The 21,131-nt window shown below is 42.4% G+C and overlaps 1 long non-coding RNA gene across 1 annotated transcript in view; it reads left to right on the top strand.

Moving 5' to 3' along the window:
- Nucleotides 1-21,131, top strand: part of LOC117355878 — a 60,129-nt gene that overhangs the window by 16,432 nt on the left and 22,566 nt on the right. The window lies entirely within an intron of this gene.

Raw genomic sequence — 21,131 nt, 5'->3', positions numbered from 1 at the left:
CCAGGGGTAATGATGTTTATACACTTCTCCCTCTGTATTCACGGTTTCTGCACTCGCAAATTTGATTATTTGTGTTTTTTCCATGAGTGCAGAAACGGGAACTAAACTGAAAAACCAGGAAGCAAAGTCCTCGCTCCTGTCCCCACGAACTACACCTCCCAGGGCCACCCTGCAAGAGGACCTGCCTTCCTACACAGAGCGCTGTAACGTGTGTGCTGCAGCTCTCCACCTGAGCGACTGGACTTGCAGCGGCTCGGGGAGGCAGGTGCGTGAGGCCATGGCTGCTCTGTCGGGATTCCCAGGAATGGGAGAGGAAATCCATGGTGGGATGCCTCCCCTCTCCCGCCCCCTCTGCCCTCCCATCCGGTTCCAGAGGCCGGTCTGTCCCCGTTGTGGGGAAGCTACCGATATGCTGAATATATGGAAAGTGTGGGAGCTGGTGGATAAAGTGTGAGTATGGCTTCCTCTGGCCAGGGATGATAGACAGGGCTCCCCCTGTCTATCATCCCCCTTCTCTCTCAGCTGCTGAGGAGGACCTGTCATGGCGGCACTGGGCTCAATTTGAAGGAGGCTGCAGGCAGGGCAGGGAAGGCTGAAACACCATATGAAAAGTTATTCGCGGTTTTTATGTCTTCGCGGGTCAGCCACAATCACCGCAAATACGGAGGGAGAAGTGTAAACTCTTTGTTGGTTATATTATCTTTACCCCACAGCTAAGGCTGGGTACTGATTTACAGACTGAAAGTAGATGGATGGCTGAGTTGGCCAGAGGCTGGCTTCCTGACAAAAATTCCAGTGTGGGATTTGATCTCAGGTTGTGGGTTCAGTAAGCAATTAACCTAACACATGCACCCTGAGGCCTGCAGTGAGATTTGTAGCAAGACACAAATAGGCAGATTGGCTAGACCAAAAAGGCTTCCAAAGTCTTCTCTATTTCAGTGATTCTATGAAGGATTAATTAGTGAGAAAAGCTATATGACAGCAAGATGTGCTGAATTTTATTTGATCCTGCAACTGACTGTGTTCCGCCCAGTGCAATAGAAGGATACATTTCTGAGCACTTGACATGTAACCAAGCTATGACCTTTCTGTGAATTGAATATGTGTGAATAAAATACTAGTGATTATGTTTAAGTCACTACAAGATATCAGTTGGCGGTATCTTAGGAGTGACTGTCAACTTACATTCAGAGTACTGAGTTGAGCAGAAAGGCAAAATCTTTGAATTTTCTCAGACCATCCAATCATGCCTTCTCTAATGAAGGCTTCTACGTGTGGTGCTCCATCCATAGAGAGTTGTACTAAAGATAGAACTGACCTTCTTCAAGGCCAGATTCAATACCTGAGAAGTTGGGTTCTTTGTAGTTTTTAAACAGTTTAGCAAGTTTGTACATTTTTTTCCACTCCCTGAGTATTCCTATGCTGATTAACTATACTGTAGCAGCTATTTCAGGAAAGGCAGGAGAGACATACAGACTCAAGAGAGTGTGGCACAGTGGTTAAAGATACAGCCTCTGCACCCTGATTTTGTGGGTTCAAACCCACACTGCTCCTTATGACCCTGGGCAAGTCACTTAATCCCCCCCCCATTGCCCCAGACATTAGATAGATTGTGAGTCAATTGGGGCCTTAGGCTCCTCCTAGTGCATCACTGGCATGCATGGGGGGAGGCCTAAGGTCCTGATTACTGAGGTCTGAGCCAATCAGGGCATTAGGCCCCTCTTAGTGCATGCCAGTGATGCACTAGGAGGAGCCTAAGGCCCCAATTGGTTCAGGCACCTAGGGGAGGGGCCTTAGGTGCTTGAGCCAATCAGGACCTCAGGATGCACTGGGATGTGGAAAGGCTACCATTATGAAGAGGTGGCCCTTTAAGGCAGGAGGGAGTAGACATTCCTCCTGCCTGAATTTTGATGAATGGTACGGGCAGCGGTGTTGGGGGTGGAGGGTTTTCAACACCGCTGAACCTGAACCCCCCCTGCTCACTAGATCCCCCAGGAATTTGTGGGAGGGGTCAGGGAGATTGGAAGGCGGAGGGGTGCTTGTTGTCTGGGGTGTTGGAGGGAAGGTGCATGTGTAGCAAGGGGTCAAAGAGGAGGAGAAATGCCGTTGCCCTCACTAAGACGGAGTCCAGGGTGGACCATCCCTCCCCCCCTTTACTCTGTCACTGCCCATGAATTGAACCTGAAGGAAAATTTGCAGGAGTTTCAGCAAACTTGGCATAAGAGCCTTTGATGTTTTTCCAGGACTGGATTTAGGATTTCTCAGTGCATAGACAGGGCTAGAGAATAGGGAGTGGGGTGAAAGGGATGAGAAGGGATACAGCAAGGGTATTAACACATTGCTTAAAAGCAAACGAGAGCAGGCTTCTTTTTCGTGTAGGCATAGGAGCAAACTTTTGAAAACAATTGGGGGTGCTGAACTCATTAACTCACAACAAATTTCCCCTCACCCAGCAAAGAAAATATAAAAGGAAAACCAAAATACATCTGGTAGTGAATGACCAGCCTGTATCTACAGTAAATGTCAAAAGCAGGGCAGGTAATGTGGACAGATCAAATGCCAGGGTTCTGCCACTCTTTCTTCCCACTGATATATTGTCTGCGTCATGCTCTCTTTCTCTCCATTCAAGCCATCATAGCACTTTTCTTCAACCAGTTTTTTTTTTTTTTTAATTCTTTATTTATAATTTTAACAATTGACAATCTATAAAGGTCAAAAAAGCAATAACAGCCTGTATATCTAAAGAATATCACTACAAAATATTTCATATTACAGGAAATAATTAAAAATAATACAGATTGTAGTTAGTCCACCATATGGAGAAGGAGCTGAAATTAACATGAGCAAATAAATGTTAAAAGAAAACTAAAGATATGGCAATACAGATCCTAAACACTTCTTTCTTTTCGAGCTAACATACTGGAATAACTCAGGAAGCTTCTATAAATTGTACTTTAGTGGAAATAAATTTGGATAATTGCTGCGGCTCATAAAATACATATCTGTTTCCATTAAACACCATAACACACTTCTAGGGATATCTCAAAACAAAGGTTGCTCCCAACTGAATGACCTTCGGCCTCAAAATCAAAAATTGTTTCCTTCGCTTTTGGGTAGGATGAGACACATCTGGATACATTCTTATAACATTAGACAAAAAGGGAACATCCTTATATTTGAAAAACAGCTTAAGCATCCAATCCCTATCTGAATCTATAGCAAATTGTACCAATAATGTAGCTGAGGTCTGGACCTCCATATCTGACTTCTCTAGGAAATTAGATAAGTCCAAACTATCAGCAGATAAATTCTGCTGGTTTGGGCTTTAAGCTTTAATTCATCTAGGTAAATAATATATTTTGGAGATAGGTGGGTATGAGGTCTCCGGTATCTTTTAAACATAATTAAAGCAATTGTCGGAAATATTTTTGGGAAATTCATGATCTGGAGATTACATCTCCTAATGGAATTTTCCACCATTTCTTGTTTAAAACTTGCACTGTCTTTAACCCAAGTCAATGCCTGGGCCTCCATAGTCTTTATCCTGGTATCCGCATCATCTGCTTTATTTTCCAAACCTACCGTAATACTTTAGTCTTAAGTTCTGAATTTTCAGAGAGCACCATGGTACACCTTGAGGAAAGTTGCTCAATTTGATTTCCCAATGAAATTTCTAAACTGAATATCGCCTCCCATAATGATTCCATATTAAAGACCTTGGGTCTAATCAAAGGGGCAATCTCAGTTCTGGGCCCTGCAGTGGAAAGCACAGTACCTTTTGCCGCTGTAGAAGTCACTGAAGTTTCCTGGGCTTGTTCCAGACTCCCCGCCGGCTGCAATGCTGTTAAGGAAAACTCCTCCTGCTTCCGCTCATGGACAGAGATTCTGTCCTGTTGGGCCAGCAGAAGAACACCCGGGTTGATCCAGCCGACAACAGCAACTCCGATGCCACAGGACGAGTTGGCGGGCTCTACTCGTCCGGGGAAAGAGTGGCTCCATCAAAGGAGAACTTGCATACCCTCTCCAGCCGAGGTTTGATCTTCCGGGATCGGGAGCTTCGCTCAATGAAGAGATCCATTGATCCAGTCTGAGAAACAGCTGATTTGTCCAGGAACACCCGGACCTTTGATTTTCTCTTCACCATTAGGCAGAAGAAAGGAAATTTTTCAAAAGATCCATGTCTGCATCTCCCTGCTGAGCCATCTTAGAGAAGCTCCTCCTTCTCTTCAAACAGTTCTTTTCTTCCCTCAGCCCATCTACACTTCATTTTATTCCCACTATTTTTTTCATTTTCCCTTTAATTTCTTCTTCCTCCTCACTCCTCCTTGTCCTTTTCCCCTCCCCCTACAGCCTTTGCAATTTTTAATTTTCTCCTCCTGCATAGGCATAATCTGATGCTTCATTGTTGGGGACAGGGAATTTAATAGCTCTAAGCCTGTTCTGTTTCTCATCTTCCTTTGACCCAGCCTTCTATTGTCCTTTGCTCCATAGTGAACTCCAATGCACTTATCCCTAGCTTGCTGCCATTCCATGCAAGTTTGGCTCACACATTCCTTTACTGATTCTCACTTTTCCTCTACTCTACAGGTGAGACTTCCTTTTGTTTGAAGATTTAACTCATCTTCAGTCTTGAGACCTTCCATTAACTACAGGCTTGGATTATTTAATTGCTCTGATCTCTCTGGCTCCAGGCACATTCCTGTTTTCTGGGTCTGGTCCCGTTTTGCACTGCAACACTTCCTCTGGCAATCACAGATTCCAGGCTAATGGCAACCTTCTGCCTACAGAGTCTACGTCAGATTCTTTGCCACATGTTCACCCTGAGCTCTGGAATCCCAGCAAGGATCACAGTTTGAAACCTCCAAGATTACATGCTGAGTGGGCAAACATGTTCTAGCAGACTGGGGCATAGGAATATGCACTCATACTAAATTACTGTCGTACTGTCTGCTTGTAGTATCTTGCTCCAGCTCAAGGAGTCAAGTTGAGACCCGGGGGTGGTTGCACAGTTTTACCATGTGCAAAGAAAGGAGCAAGGATTCAGCAATTAAGCAAGAAGAAAGCCAGGGAGTCAAACCATGGAACACACAGAATTTGTGAGACAATATGTCCTTTCTCCCCCCACCCCCAACCCTGTCAATGGTATCCTGTCAGTTTTTCCTGCAGCTGCGGATGCTGTGCTACTTCAGGCTTACATAGTCCAGTGCCCCGATCATTTCTACCTCCTGTGGAATGTAATGGGAGAATAATATTTTAAAATTTTTGTGAGGAATGGGAACAGTGCTATTCTTCATTCTCCCAGTGTGTGGCTGCAGCAAAAAAAAAAGAAAAAAAAAGTATGCTATGAATTATTAGGAAAGGGATCGTAAATAAGACCTGGAATATTATAATGCCTCTGTATCGCTCCATGGAGTACTCACCTTGAGTACTGTGCACAGTTTTACAATACAATACAATATAAAAAATTTATATTCCACTACATTGTCAAAAGACATTAGTGCGGATTACAATAAAGTTAAATAGAAGGAAGCAATCCTCCCTAATTTACATATAAACATCCCATAATCACCTTAAGTAAAACTTAATAATACTGTCTCAGCAAATAAAATGACATCTTGGAGATATGTTTTCAATAATTTACGGAACCTTCTATATGAAAGTTCCGTTCTCAGAGCCACTGGCAGAACATTCCAGAGATTTACAGCTTGATATAAGAAAGATGACGCCACATATTGCTTGAAGCAAAATTTTCGAGAAGATGGAAATAAAAGTTGCAAATTTTTTGAGAGACAATTACTCTTTTAGGGGCATTTTTAAAACACTATGACACCCAAAAAAACAGCTTAAATCAGCCCTTGGACGCCCTAATTGCCAGGATGTCCAAGTACTGATTTTTGAAACTGCCTTTCTAAATGTCTTGCAAGGAGTCCTAGGGATGTATGTTGGAGGCATGTTCTGAGTGAGCTTTGGGCAGGCTTAGACTTGGACATCTTGTGGTAGTAATCGAATCTTTCCCAAGACGTCCTGGACAGAACTTAGACATTCTGAGCTAGACCTGTTTTAAAAGTATCTAAGTGCGAATAAAGTACCCAAACTGACCATTAGAGGGATTAACTGACCCCTTCCCACCACCAAAATCTGAATGAAACAGGATATACCTGTCTCTAGAACAGCAGCACCAAGTATAGAAAATCCTAGTAGCGCATCACACAGCTGTTTTAAGCAGCCTGCAGAGTAGGTTGTCAGCATTAGTATACTGGCAGGTGCAGCAAAGGATTCTGAGATAATAATAATAATAATAATAACAGCTTATATACCGCAATACCGTGAAGTTCTATGCGGTTTACAAAGATTAAGCAAAGGTACAAATTGATTGACTTTAAGAGGGGAGGAAGAAAGAGGGTTAATAGGACAGGAAATCCATTTTTGAGGAGAGAGTGATCAATAGAACAAGTTAATCGCTATAGAGGGGAAAGAGAAGAGAGGATCAGTTGTCTAGATACTTTAGGAACAGGTGTGTTTTCAGACGTTTCCTAAATTCCTCATAAGTAGTGGGCGAAAGCAATTGTTCTAGGTCTTTACCCCATGATGCTGCTTGGTGCGAGAGAAGATGTTCATGGTGTTTTTTCAGTTTACAACCTCTCACCTGGGGGGGAAACGAAGTTGTAATGTGAGCTTGTCTTGTGTCAGTTGGCTGAGAAGAAGAAAAGGTCAATTATGTATTTAGGGGCAAGTCCGTGTAGTGCTTTAAAGCAGAAGCTTTACGCGCGCCTCCTTTGGCAGCCAATGCAGCTGCCGGTAGTAGGGTGTCACGTGCTCAGTATTTTAAAACTAAGGGCTCCTTTTATAAAGGTGTGCTAGCGTTTTTAGCGCATGCACCGGATTAGTGCGCGTTACCCGAAAAACTACCGCCTGCTTAAGAGGAGGCAGTAGCGGCTATTGCATGCTATTCCGCGCGTTTAGGCCCTAACGCACCTTTGTAAAAGGAGCCCTAAAATGAACAACTTGAGAACACAAACTTTTCTTTGAACGTAAACTCTCTGAATTTCCAACAGTTCAACTATGTGATGAAATCAAGACTGATATCTCCTGGAACCAATTTAATCGTCCAGATTGGTCAACTTTTTCTAAATTATTTACCAAATATGCCAAATCAAATTGCCAACTTGATGACTGCTCTTCAAATCTAATGAGAAATGCCCCTCTTACATTAAAATCTAAACTTTTCCAGTGAATTGCATCCCTATTAGAAGCAGGATCCTATCCAAGGGAGATTTTGATTACTCCTATCATAAAGGACCAGAAAGAACCCATTACCAATACTTACAATTTTAGACCGGTAGCTTCTATTCCACTATTTTCTAAGTTGATTGAAGGTTTAGTAAATGTTCAATTAATGGATTATTTAATAATAAAATAATAACAGTTTATATACCGCAGTACCGTTAAGTTCTATGCGGTTTACAAAAGATTAGTGAAGTACAAGTTGAGAGAACTTAAGGGAAGGGGGAACAATAGGGGGAAAGGGCAAGAGAACCGTTAAAGAGGGGAAAGAGAGGAACGAGTCAACTGTCTAGGTATTTCAGGAACAGGTGAGTTTTGAGGCATTTCCTGAATACCTCGTAAGTGGTGGGCGATAGGAGTTGTTCTAGGTCTTTACCCCATAGAGCTGCTTGATGTGAGAGAAGGTGCTCATGGTGTTTTTTTAGTTTGCAACCTCTAACCGGGGGAGAAACAAAGTGCAAGTGGGAGCTTCTCTTGTGTTTGTTGGCTGAGAAGGAGAAGAGGTCAGTTATGTATTTAGGGGTTAGACCGCCCTAATGAAAAACTTACTGAAACGTTTCATTTAAATGGTCATAACTATCCCATAGTTTCTACTCTAAAAATATTAGGGGTCACATTAGATCGTTCAATATCATTTAAAGCTCATACTGATTTATTGATCAAGAAATGCTTTATTATCCTTTGGAAGTTACGTACCATTAGGAAATATTTTGATTTTATGTCTTTTAAAATTTAGGTACAATAATTTATTCTTTCAGTTGCTTAATTAACCTGTACACAAGGCTGTCCTGGTGAAGAGGACTATAACTTAAACTTAAAGTCCAGGAATCAGCATTTGAACTTTCTACTATTTTGACTTTTACTGAGAGCCTGTGTTTATTGGCTATTGTTCTTTTGTGCTTCTTGTTTTTTCTGGAAATTGTTTTGAAGTATTTTTGCATTGCAAGATAGTGGTGAGCTTTAACCGCAATCTGGCTTTTGCCCCTAATAAAAGCTGGAAACCTGCTGTCTGAGTCCGTATTCTCTCAGAAGGAAAGGGAATACTTACCTATAGCCCTATTGCGGGCAACAGACTTTTAAACCTGAAGGGTTCCCTAAGTCAGTGGGGACCACGCCAGCTCAGTATTCATTAGTCACAGGACCCGCTGAGCTATCCAGGGGTACAGACTGTGACACCAGCTATGTCTCAAAAAGTTGGATTCTGTCCCACGAGCTGAGAGAACATGATGAAGAGAAATGATGGTCCCAGAGACACCAGCCCATTTCTAATCATTAGGCTATGGCTCTCTCCTATGCACAAGGCAGCCATTTCCAGAGTGACATGTGCATATAGTCTGGATGCTATGGTTACATAGCTTGGCTACATAGATGGTGACCAGGCTAGCCACTGATTGTGAATATTCATTAGCTATCTCCTGCAGAAAATTCACAGTTTTCCTGCTAAGTGCTATTTAACTGGCTTACGTCCTAGGCTGGAAAAACATATTTAAGACACAGAGCAACATGTACAGTCAGAATTTCAACAGCCACAGCTCTGCCTATGAAAAACAGGCAATTCAAACACTACAATGTGCCCTAAAATATGAGTCTCTATGAGGTCCTGTTTCCCCTTGCCCAAAGACTGGAAAAGACAGGAAAAGATTGCTTGAATTGTTGGGATAAGTACCTTCTTCCTGGGGACAAAGAGGGGCCGATGCAGAAAGCAATGTTGTAGATCAGGCTTCATCTAAGGCAAGGCAGATATTGGGTTGTATCAATAGAAGTTTCGTCAGCCGAAAGCCTGAAGTCATAATGCCGTTGTACAGGGCCATGGTGAGACCTCATCTGGAGTACTGTGTGCAATTCTGGAGGCCACATTACAGTAAAGATGTGCGCAGAATTGAATCGGTTCAACGGACGGCCACCAGGATGATCTCGGGGCTCAAGGGTCTCTCGTACGAAGAGAGACTGAACAAATTGCAGCTCTACACTCTTGAGGAACGTAGGAAGAGGGGAGACATGATCGAAACATTTAAGTACCTCATGGGATGTGTCGAAGTGGAAGATGATATTTTCTTTCTCAAGGGACCCTCGGCCACAAGAGGGCACCCGCTCAAACTCAGGGGCGGAAAATTTCATGGCGACACCAGAAAGTATTTCTTCACAGAGAGAGTGGTTGATCATTGGAACAAGCTTCCAGTGCAGGTGATCGAGGCAGACAGCGTGCCAGACTTTAAGAATAAATGGGATACCCATGTGGGATCCCTACGAGGGTCAAGATAAGGAAATTGGGTCATTAGGGCATAGACAGGGGGTGGGTAAGCAGAGTGGGCAGACTTGATGGGCTGTAGCCCTTTTCTGCCGTCATCTTCTATGTTTCTATGTTTCTATGATCAGCAAGCGGATGGCTCAGCATGCGGCTTCTGCTGTGAACTTAATTTTGCATCATGCATAAAGCAAATGATATGCAAATTTTATGAACATAAAACTTGGGAGTTAATCAAGGGGAAGCCTGCCAGAAGCATGCACACAAATGTTTTGCAGTAAGTATGGCTTCTTTTGCCCAGTGACAGCACACGTTAGCCCCTGTTCTGCGCATAAATAGCCTTGCAAAAATGTCTTGCACATAAGATTTTTGCAGGGATGATATTTGTGCACAGATAGTCAGTGCGTTGGTATTTTCATTTTTGCTGGACATACCTACGTAATGTTACCTCCTGTCAATCTTTTAAAGTTGCAAGAATACAAAACTAACAAATCTCAAAAATTGACATTAAATCTTCTGCATTAACCTTTCTACACTGCCTCAGACCTGGTGTTATGTGTGAGCCAAAAGCCACTATTTCTTTTTGTGCATTGCTGTAGTCTACTTAATAACTCGAAAGCCTAAGTTTAAATGCAGCATGCAGCCATGTCTTCTTTGTGAGTTAACAGCTGCACTCAATTCCTCTCTGCATTGCTCAGTCAGTAACTGCCCGATTAGGCTTATGGTACCTTTCTGCATCAGTGAAAGTCATCCTCAAGGATGCAGGAACGCCATGGATATTACAGTATAAAAGTGGTAGGTTTGCAACTAGACTTCATATGCCACTCTTGCCTGTTACCCTCAAAGCTAACACTGTAATTGTATAGCAAACACCTGCCAGAGCTTGTATTTTGCTATCACCCTTTGCCGGTAATTCTATTTGAAATACTCAGCTGACTGGCTGTGCATGTTCAGTGGGGTTTAATTCAGCACGGTTTAACTATGCACAGGAATGAACAATTAGACACTCCAAAGATCCAGAAGGTGACAGGCATTAACAGTGCCAGGAGTGTAACAGCCTTATTGAAAAGGGTAAAAGATGGACTGCATCAGGATTGAGGCAAATTTCTTAACCTTTACTACACATTTATTTTCTTGTACTTGCTTTAAAAACATATACTTTTTCTGTATTGCTGGCTTTATGGGATTGCCTTTGCCTATATCCTGAGTTTAGCCATTGAATGAAGTTTTAATCTTTTGCCTTTTGTGTTCCTAAGTAGTACGTCCAACCCCCGTTACTCGACACTCTCAGGGAGGGGGCTCCTCTTTGTAGTCTATTGTACAGGTTAGAGAATGACACAGGGACAAATTTTTCCCAGTCCCCGTGGGAACTCATGTTCCCGTCCCGTCCTGGAGAGTTCTTTTCCTGTCCTTGCCCCATTCATGCAAGCTCTGTCCTCATCTGCACAAGCCTCAAACACTTTAAAATAGTACGTATTTGAAGTTTGTGTGGTTAAGGCAGAGCTTACAGGAATGGTGCAGGGATAGGGACAGCGACAAAATTCATAGGGATGGGACGGGAAAATTGAGTTCCTGTGTAGTCGAGGACAAATTTGTCCCCATGTCATTCTCTAGTACAGGTCTTAATCCTGGGTAGGTATACTCCTTAAAGCAGTATTGGAGAGGAATGTTGACTTGCACCTGCTGCAAGGCATCATTGAAAACCCTCTTCTTTGACCAGATATTTGAAGTCCAATAAGATGAGCCTGGGCTATGGGGGCCTGGAGAATGACACGGGGATCAAATTAATCCTCATCCCCGTGGATAACCAAGGGAAACCATCCCGTGTCATTCTGTAGTGTTTATCTCGACCTCAGTTCTTCTACACCAGCATTCTTCAATGCAAGACATGAGAGTCAGTGGCTGTGCCCATTCATTCTCTGATTCTTATGTGAGCCAAGTATAGGATAATTAACCCATTGTGACATCACTGATGAGGATGACTTGGGTATTGGTGGAATAAGGCATTATGACATCACAATCTCAGCTCTGGAATGTTGCTACTCTTTGAGTTCCTGCCAGGTACTTGGGACCTGGGCTGGCTACTGGAAACAGGATACCGGGCTTGATGGAAATTTGGTCTATCCCAGTATGGCAATGCTTATGGTCTTATGTTCTAACCATTCCGTGTCATTCTGTAGTGTCTATCTCAGCCTCAGTCCTTCTACACCAGCATTCTTCACTGCAAGCCTTGAGGGTCAGTGGTTGTGTCTATTCATACTCCGAGTCTTCCCTCTCTCCTTAAAGAATTACATGGGGATGGTTTCCTGCAGTTTATAATAATAATAACAACTTAATTTTTCTAGTTGCAATACCACAAATAGTTCAATGCGGTTTACAGAACAAGAAACTGTATACAGACAATGACATTACAGAAAGCTTCTAGAATTACATCAGCAGATTGAGATTAATCAAATTTAGCTTAGAGTGTTTAAAGATACATCAAGATCGAAATGGAGTCAGAAAAATTTATCAAAAAGGTAAGGGACAAATTCTGTCCCCGTGTCATTCTGGAAACGGTACCAGGTATGTATCTTTTCTCCCTCTTGTTCTTTTCCTTCCTATCCATGTTTTCCTTATTTTCTTTTTTCATTGGTGCTTATTGTAAACCACTTTGTTGAACCTGTAACAAGGGCTGAAAGGCAATGTATTACCGTAAATGAACCTTCCTCCTCAGAACTTCGAGATCACTAAATCAAAATTGTTTGGCGATCCTATCTTTGTCTAGAGCGTGATTGGACTCTAGAGCACTGTTCTTCAACCGTCGGTCTGCAGAAAATTCCTGCCGGTCCACGCAGGGCCAGCGAGATCGATGCAATTAAATTTCCTGTCGTGCATCTCTTCCCCTTTCCCTTCCAGCGCTGGCATTAGGATCGGCTGCGGTACTGCTACAACAGACGTCAAAAAGAAACACAGAAGCTGTGAGACTTTTCCTCTTGCCTGCATCGCTATAGGCTCTGCCGATCCTGATCCCGCCCCCCTCTGAAGTAACTTCCTGTGTTTGAGGGGCAGGATTGAGACCGGCAGAGCTTATAGCGAATAGCAATGCAGGCAAGAGGAAAGGTCCCACGGCTTCTGTCTTCCTTCTAGCCGTCTGATTTAGCAGGACCACAATTGAAGGCAGAGACATCTCTAAGCCCATGGAATGGGTGGTTTCCCCGCCACTGCAGTTCAGTGCTTGTCTGAGGCAAGTCCCAGCGAGCAAGGGAGGCAGATAGCCGCATTATTGGGCTTAACTCTGAATGAAGAACAAGCCTTTCAAGCTGCTTCCAGAGTTCTGGGCAAGGGAACTGTAAGTAAACTGATGTGAGTTAAGAACCGGGCTGCTTCCGATTTAGTGTCGGTTATGGTGAGACCAGTCATTGTGACACTGGAGTCACTCTGGGGCCAGCAGCCAAGGGAGGGAATAAGAGGTGCTGGATTATGAGGAGAGGGAAAAATGTGATATACGTGTTGTGGGAAGGGGATGGTAGACCCCGGGGGGGGGGGGATTGGTGTAACAGAAGGGAGATGGTGGATCCCCTTGGGGGAGGATAGTTATTGGAACTAGGTGGGAGTTGGAAGAATAGGGGCACAAAGACAGATGCTGGACCTTGCAGGGGGCAGAGAGACATGGAAAATGCTGAACACGAGGGTGGAGTATGAAGAAAGAAGTAAGATGTTGGACATGGGTAGAGGGAGTAGAGAGACAGGAGGGTATGCTGGACATGGTGAAGGGAGACAAGGAGAAGATGCTGAATAAGGAATGGAGGGAGTAGGGTGATGGAAGGTATCTGATGGATTAAGATGGGGAAAGAGGAGAGGTACTGGAATTGGATGGGGGAAGATGGTGGGTTGGTTAGCTGGCTCAGCAATGGAAAGAAAAAAACCACACAGGAAGATGCTGGACATGGAGGTTGTAGGGTGTAGGAAAAAAAGCAGACTTGACTGAGTAGGAAGACAGGTTGGAGCTGCTGGACACGGGGTGGATGCATTAAGAAGAAAAAGGAGGTTCTGGATATTGGAGTAATAGATAGAAGACAGGAAGGGAGAGAAGTGGCAGATAGACTTAAGACCTTGGAAAGAAAATTAAGAAAAGACAGAAGAAAGCAGAACAAAATGGGCAGACAATAAAGGTAGAAAAAATAATTTTATTTCTATTTTGTCATTAGAATATATCAGATTTGAACTATATATCCTGCTAGAGACATAACTGGGGACTGCAAAGCCCAGGCAGTGCTTCTTTAGCTTCCAGCTGGCTTAGGGCTCTCTCTGACTAGGGGGCACTCCCTTAACACTATTCCTGTCATGTGTGACTGCAGTATTCTGTTAACATGATATTTCTGTGTAGCATCCTGAAATAATTTGGCTTGTCCAGTTTTCTTGATAGTAGAGGGGATATATGTGAAGGGGAGGGGAGACAGGGGTTTTGTTGGTCCTTGCTCTGTATATTTGTATTTATAAAATAACAATTAAACAGAATATTGTTTCTTTTTATACTTTAATAAAATATGTTCAATATAAAATCATAACTGAGACTTGTGTGGATGGGATCAGATGGATTGCGGGGACAGAGCTCGAGGAGACGGGGCGGAAATGTTTTTTTTTTAAATTTCAGTCTTAGTAGTTTGCCGGTCCACAAAATAATTATTTTATTTCCACCAGTCCATAGGTGTAAAAAGGTTGAAGAACACTGCTCTAGAATCTGCATTTGTTGTTTGTTTTTTTTTTTTTTTTCAAATCTAGCGCCAGTTTTATGGAATTCACTCCTTTCTCAGCTTCATGTGGAACACAGACTGTAACATTTTAAGACAGAGCTGAAGATACTTCTTTCAACAACTGTTTTCTGGCCTGTGAAATCTAGACTATTTTTTTGTGTGCTTGCATGCGTGCGTGAGTGCATGTGTGTGTTGGGCGGTTGGATCTAAACATTAGCATCCGGTTATTTCTAATTTTTAATTTTGCTTTCAGTTTTAATACTGAATTTTTAATTTAATTTATTGTTCTAATTTTATCTATTTTATTTATATTTATTTATAGTTTCTCTATGATGTTTTAGTTAATAGACGTTAATGACTTTGAGTACTATTCTTTTCTGATGGACTTTTCTACGAAGGGCAGTATACATGATCAATAAATAAATACAGGCATACATATATAAAGGAGACCTTTATATAAGGCTGCCAATGTTCATATGTGTTTCTCTGTGAACACTACATAAGACATTGTACCAAACAGACTGCATATCCGAAAAAGTTGGATTCTGTCCCACGAGCTGAGAGAACATGATGAAGAGAATTGATGGTCCCAGAGGCACCAGCCCATTTCTAATCATTAGGCTATGGCTCTCTCCTATGCACAAGGCAGCCATTTCCAGAGTGACATGTGCATATAGTCTGGATGCTATGGTTACTTGGATAGGCCTTGAAGCAATCTGTCAGTCAAGCTGGAATACAGTTGAAGAAGATTATCATATAATGAATGCAAAAGTGTTTCTTTTCTGGATGGGAAGTAGTACAAAGCACTTGGAATTAACATTAGAAAGGGGATGGGAAAAAATCACCAGTTTGATCATTAAGGAGTAGTTCATTTAGCTGCTGGATCTCTGATAATAGTTAAAAATGTAGCTGTTGTCAGCTAGTATAGTAATGTTGTTTCATCTTAAAATCAATGAGGTATAGATGCTTATATGCCAAACATCTTAGAGCTGGCAGTATTCTCCTGGTGATAAATGACATCTCTAAAATTCGTAATATAAACCCACAGACTCTCAAGCAACTCTGGGAGCTACAAGACCATATTTCACCCTCAGTGGTTTCAAGGCTCTTCCTAACAGGAGGAAATAAAATCTTTCAAGGTGTGTAAACTTTGATTTCTTCAGTATCACGCTTCCTTATCTCCCTGTCTCCCACCCACTCCTCCCCTTCCTCTTCCTGTAAGACTGCCATTTGAATACTTTGATCTGTTACTCATAAACTGATAGCTGTCTTAATTTGCTTATCTCTGATCTGAAGAAGGATTATCTTCTAAAGCTAATCTAACCATGCTCTAGTTAGTCCAATAAAAAAGCCATGCCTTGCATTCTTTTTTGTTTTGTTTTATTTCTACGCATTATCTTTAAGAGTGGACTAACATGGTTGCCACACCATGTCAGTATTTGTGAAAAAATAAATAAATTCTACACAGCCACACTGGTTGTGGTTCTTCCAAAAATAAAAGTTTACCGCTTGAGCAATATGGACAATGTTTATACCATAAACAATGTTGTGCTAAGTACTCCTACTCCAAAAATATATAGGCTGCTGCTAGAATCACAAGTCCAAAATCTAATTTATTGAATTAAATTCCTTGAACAATTAATAGTGGATCTCAAGTGTTCACAGCTATACCACCACTAGAACAAGTCCTGGCGTATAACTATCTTGTGAACTATCATCGGTCCACTAAATTATTTATTACACTGTTTAATTTAATTTTTATCTTTTTTTCTCTTCTTTTATATCATATTGTACCATACACTAAGCTTATTTAACTTAAATAATCTTCCTACCTAGCTCGGGTATAGATGTACTACCCGGCCATCTGGAAACGATGGAAGATCTCCGTTTCGCTCTCTTTATCACAGTAGAGCTTCCTCAGGAACAGTATAATTACTTTTGTCGGCACTATATTGCTATATTGTCGGCACTATATTACACTGATGGGCTACACTGATGGGCTACATATTGCTACAGCAGGAAAAAGAAACCTTGCAGAGAAATTTAGACAATATTTTTCTAGGCATTTAAACTAGAAGGTGGGGTGGTGTATGTACGAAAGACAATTATAGAGACCACCCCCGGCAAAAGAAAAGATGTGATAGTAGTAAAGGCTGCAACATAAGCAATATCAGCAACTCATTTCTTAGTATTGCAACGGAAAGTGAAACGACACAAAAATCCATACGAAAAAGGAGATTATCGCTGAAAAATAGCTGGAAAGCGATGACCACAAATGCTCGCAGTCTAAGCAACAAAGTTCATGATCTGCAAGCCCTGATGTTGGAGGCAGATCTAGATATTGTTGCTATCACAGAGACATGGTTCAGTGAATCACATGGATGGGATGCAAACATACCAGGATATAATCTTTTTAGGAAGGATAGAGATGGTCATAAAGGTGGAGGAGTAGCTCTCTATGTAAAGATCAATATCCAAGCGACCGAAATGCAAGGGACCTGGGGAGAGGAAGAAGCGATATGGATTGCTCTGAAAAGAGAAGATGGAACTTCTATCTACGTGGGTGTAGTCTATAGACCTCTGACTCAATCGCAGCAAATTGATAAGATTCTGATTGTGGATATCCAAAAGTTTGGAAGGAAAGAGGAGGTTCTGCTATTGGGAGATTTTAACCTGCTGGATGCGGACTGGAATGTTCCGTCTGCGGAATCGGAAAGAAGTAGGGAGATTGTGGATGCCTTTCAAGAGGCTCTGCTCAGACAAATGGTGACGGAACCCACAAGGGAAAAAGCGATATTGGATCCGGTCCTCACAAATGGAGAGAGTATCTCTAATGTTCGAGTGGGTGCTCACCTGGGTAGTAGCGATCATCAAACGGTTTGGTTTGATATAACGGCTAAAGTGGAGAGCGGCCGCACGATACTTAAAGTCCTAGATTTCAAACGTACGGACTTTAATGCAATGGGAAAGTACCTGAAGAAAGAGCTGTTAGGATGGGAGGACATAAGAGAAGTGGAAAGACAGTGGTCTAAGCTGAAAGGAGCGATAAAAATGGCTACGGATCTTTATGTGAAGAAAATCAATAAAAACAAGAGAAAAAGGAAGCCGATATGGTTCTCCAACCTAGTGGCTGAGAAAATAAAGGCGAAAGAGTTGGCGTTCATGAAATATAAAAAAACTCAAGAAGAGGAGAGCAGAAAGGATTACAGGGTGAAACTGAAAGAAGCCAAGAGAGAGATACGTTTGGCGAAGGCACAGGCGGAAGAACAAATGGCTAAAAATGTAAAAAAGGGAGATAAAATTTTTTTCAGATATATTAGTGAAAGGAGGAAGATAAAAAATGGAATTGCTAGGCTAAAAGATGCTGGGAACAAATATGTGGAGAGTGATGAGGAGAAAGCAAATGTGCTAAACAAATACTTCTGTTCTGTGTTCACAGAAGAAAATCCTGGAGAAGGACCGAGATTGTCTGGCAAAGTTACACGAGAAAATGGAGTAGATTCTGCGCCGTTCACGGAGGAGGGTGTTTATGAGCAACTTGAAAAACTGAAGGTGGACAAAGCGATGGGACCAGACGGGATCCATCCCAGGATACTAAGGGAGCTCAGAGAGGTTCTGGCGAGTCCTATTAAAAACTTGTTCAACAAATTTCTGGAGACGGGAGTGATTCCTGGGGATTGGCAGGTCATTGGTGAGGCCCCACTTGGAGTATTGTGTTCAGTTTCAGAGACAGTATCTGGCGAAAGACGTAAGAAGACTTGAGGCGGTCCAGAGGAGGGCGACGAAAATGATAGGAGGCTTGCGCCAGAAGACGTATGAGGAGAGACTGGAAGCCCTGAATATGTATACCCTAGAGGAAAGGAGAGACAGGGGAGATATGATTCAGACGTTCAAATACTTGAAGGGTATTAACGTAGAACAAAATCATTTCCAGAGAAAGGCAAATGGTAAAACCAGAGGACATAATTTGAGGTTGAGGGGTGGTAGATTCAGAGGCAATGTTAGGAAATTCTAGTTTACGGAGAGGGTAGTGGATGCCTGGAATGCGCTCCCGAGAGAGGTGGTGGAGAGTAAAACTGTGACTGAGTTCAAAGAAGCGTGGGATGAACACAGAAGATTTAGAATCAGAAAATAATATTAAAGATTGAACTAGGCCAGTTACTGGGCAGACTTGCACGGTCTGTGTCTGTATATGGCCGTTTGGTGGAGGATGGGCAGGGGAGGGCTTCAATGGCTGGGAGGGTGTAGATGGGCTGGAGTAAGTCTTAACAGAGATTTTGGCAGTTGGAACCCAAGCACAGTACCGGGTGGAGCTTTGGATTCTTGCCCAGAAGTAGCTAAGAAGAAAAATTAAAAAATAAAATAAAATAAAAAAATATGGGTTGAATCAGGTTGGGCAGACTGGATGGACCATTCGGGTCTTTATTTGCCGTCATCTACTATGTTACTATGTTACTTTGTTACTAAACAATAAAGCATATGCAATAGTTCTAAGTTACAGGATCAATAAGTTGTAATCTTTTTAAATAAATAGTGATATACATCGATAAAAAAAATTTAAATAGAGGTTTTAAAGCATGTTGCAGATTAAATATGAAAATCTAAATAAGATGATCGTAGTATGGTGATTTAACCATTGGTTGTCCCCCGGAACTCTTCTTAATTGCAAGAGTCAGCATGTAGGATATTTTGCTAACACTTAGATTTATTTATAATGATATTTTTCTTATGCTTTATTGTTTAGTGCCGACAAAAGTGCCAGGACTTGTTCTAGTGGTGGTATAACTGTGAACACTTGAGATCCACTATTAAAGAAGAGAAGGTTAGAAAGATTGTAGCCAAAGAGAAGAATCTAAAGACCGAAGCACAGGGAAAGGAATTACAGGCAACAAAATTCCAGGAGCTAAATTGCATATATACTAATGCAAGGAGCCTAAGAAACAAAATGGGGGAATTAGAAGCCATGATCATTGCGGAGGACATAGATATCATTGGAATCTCTGAAACATGGTGGAATGAGGAAAGCAAATGGGATACAGCACTGCCGGGGTACAAGCTCTATCGCCAGGACAGGTCAGGACAGAAAGGCGGTGGAATAGCACTATACATAAAAGAAAGCATACAATCGACAAGAATGGACACAGCGGAGACGGCCAACAAGCTAGAATCACTATGAGTTAAAATACCAGGAAGGAAAGGGCCTAAAATAAAGATAGGCCTATACTATCGTCCACCCGGACAAACCGGAGATATCGATGAAGAAATGGAAGCCGAGATGAAGCGAGAATGCAAAGGCGGTAACACGGTTATTATGGGAGACTTCAACTACCCTGGGATAGACTGGAGTCTTGGAAGCTCAAGATGCGCTAGGGAGACAGAATTTCTGGAGGCTGTACAAGATTGCTTCATGGAACAGCTTGTTAGAGAACCGACAAGAGGAAATGCCACTCTGGATCTAATCCTAAATGGGCTAAGGGGACCTGCAAAGGAAGTGGAAGTAGTGGGACCGTTGGGAAACAGCGATCATAATATGATCAAGTTCAAGATGGAAGTAGGAATACTGAAAGGAAAGAGAACCATAGCGACAACTTTTAACTTCAGGAAGGGTAACTACGAAGCAATGAGGGGAATGGTAAAGAAGAAACTTAGGAACACTTCCCAAAAATGGCAGACGGTAGAACATGCCTGGTCCTTTTTCAAGGACACGGTGAGCGAGGCGCAAAATCTATATATCCCCAGATTCAGAAAAGGGTGCAACAAGAGTCGAATAAAAGACCCGGCGTGGATAACTAAAATAGTGAAGGAAGCGATAAGCAATAAGAAAAATTCATTCAGAAAATGGAAAAGGGACAAAACTGAGGTAAACTGGAGAGAGCACAGGAAGTATCAAAAAGAATGTCACCACGTGGTTCGAAAAGCCAAAAGAGAGTATGAAGAGAGACTAGCCAGGGAAGCACGAAATTTCAAACCGTTCTTTAGATATGTTAAAGGGAAACAGCCGGCTAGGGAGGAGGTGGGACCACTGGATGACGGAGATAGGAAGGGAGCGGTGAAGGAAGAGAAAGAGGTCGCAGAAAGACTTAACATGTTCTTTTCATCTGTATTCACAAACGAAGACACAACCAACATACCGGAACCTGAGCAATTCTTCAATGGAAATCAAGCACAAAAGTTAACATCCATAGAAGTGAGCCTTGATGATGTGCGCAGACAGATAGAAAAACTAAAAACTGACAAATCCCCGGGTCCGGATGGAATCCATCCAAGGGTGCTGAAGGAACTAAAGGAGGAAATAGCGGAACTACTACAGCAAATTTGCAACCTATCTCTGAAAACAGGTGTGATTCCGGAGGATTGGAAGATAGCCAACGTTACGCCCATCTTTAAAAAGGGATCAAGAGGAGACCCGGGAAATTACAGACCGGTGAGTCTGACCTCTGTTCCGGGGAAAATGGCAGAAGCACTAATAAAAGAAAAAATTGATGAACATTTTGAAAAACATGAACTTCTGATAACCAGCCAACATGGTTTCTGCAGGGGGAGATTGTGTCTGACCAACTTATTGCACTTCTTCGAGGGAATTAACAAACAGATGGACAAAGGAGACCCCATAGACATCATATACCTAGATTTCCAGAAAGCCTTTGACAAGGTGCCTCATGAACGTCTACTCCGGAAACTGAAGAATCATGGGGTGGACGGAGATGTGCATAGATGGATCAGAAACTGGTTAGCGGGTAGGAAACAGAGGGTAGGGGTGAAGGGACACTACTCAGACTGGAGGAAGGGCACGAGTGGTGTTCCGCAGGGCTCAGTGCTCGGGCCGCTGCTATTTAATATATTCATAAATGATCTAGAAACAGGAA

This window comes from Geotrypetes seraphini, chromosome 2 (assembly GCF_902459505.1).
Source record: "Geotrypetes seraphini chromosome 2, aGeoSer1.1, whole genome shotgun sequence".
In the NCBI taxonomy this organism is placed as follows: domain Eukaryota; kingdom Metazoa; phylum Chordata; class Amphibia; order Gymnophiona; family Dermophiidae; genus Geotrypetes; species Geotrypetes seraphini.
This window is presented reverse-complemented; position numbering and strand designations above follow the sequence as displayed.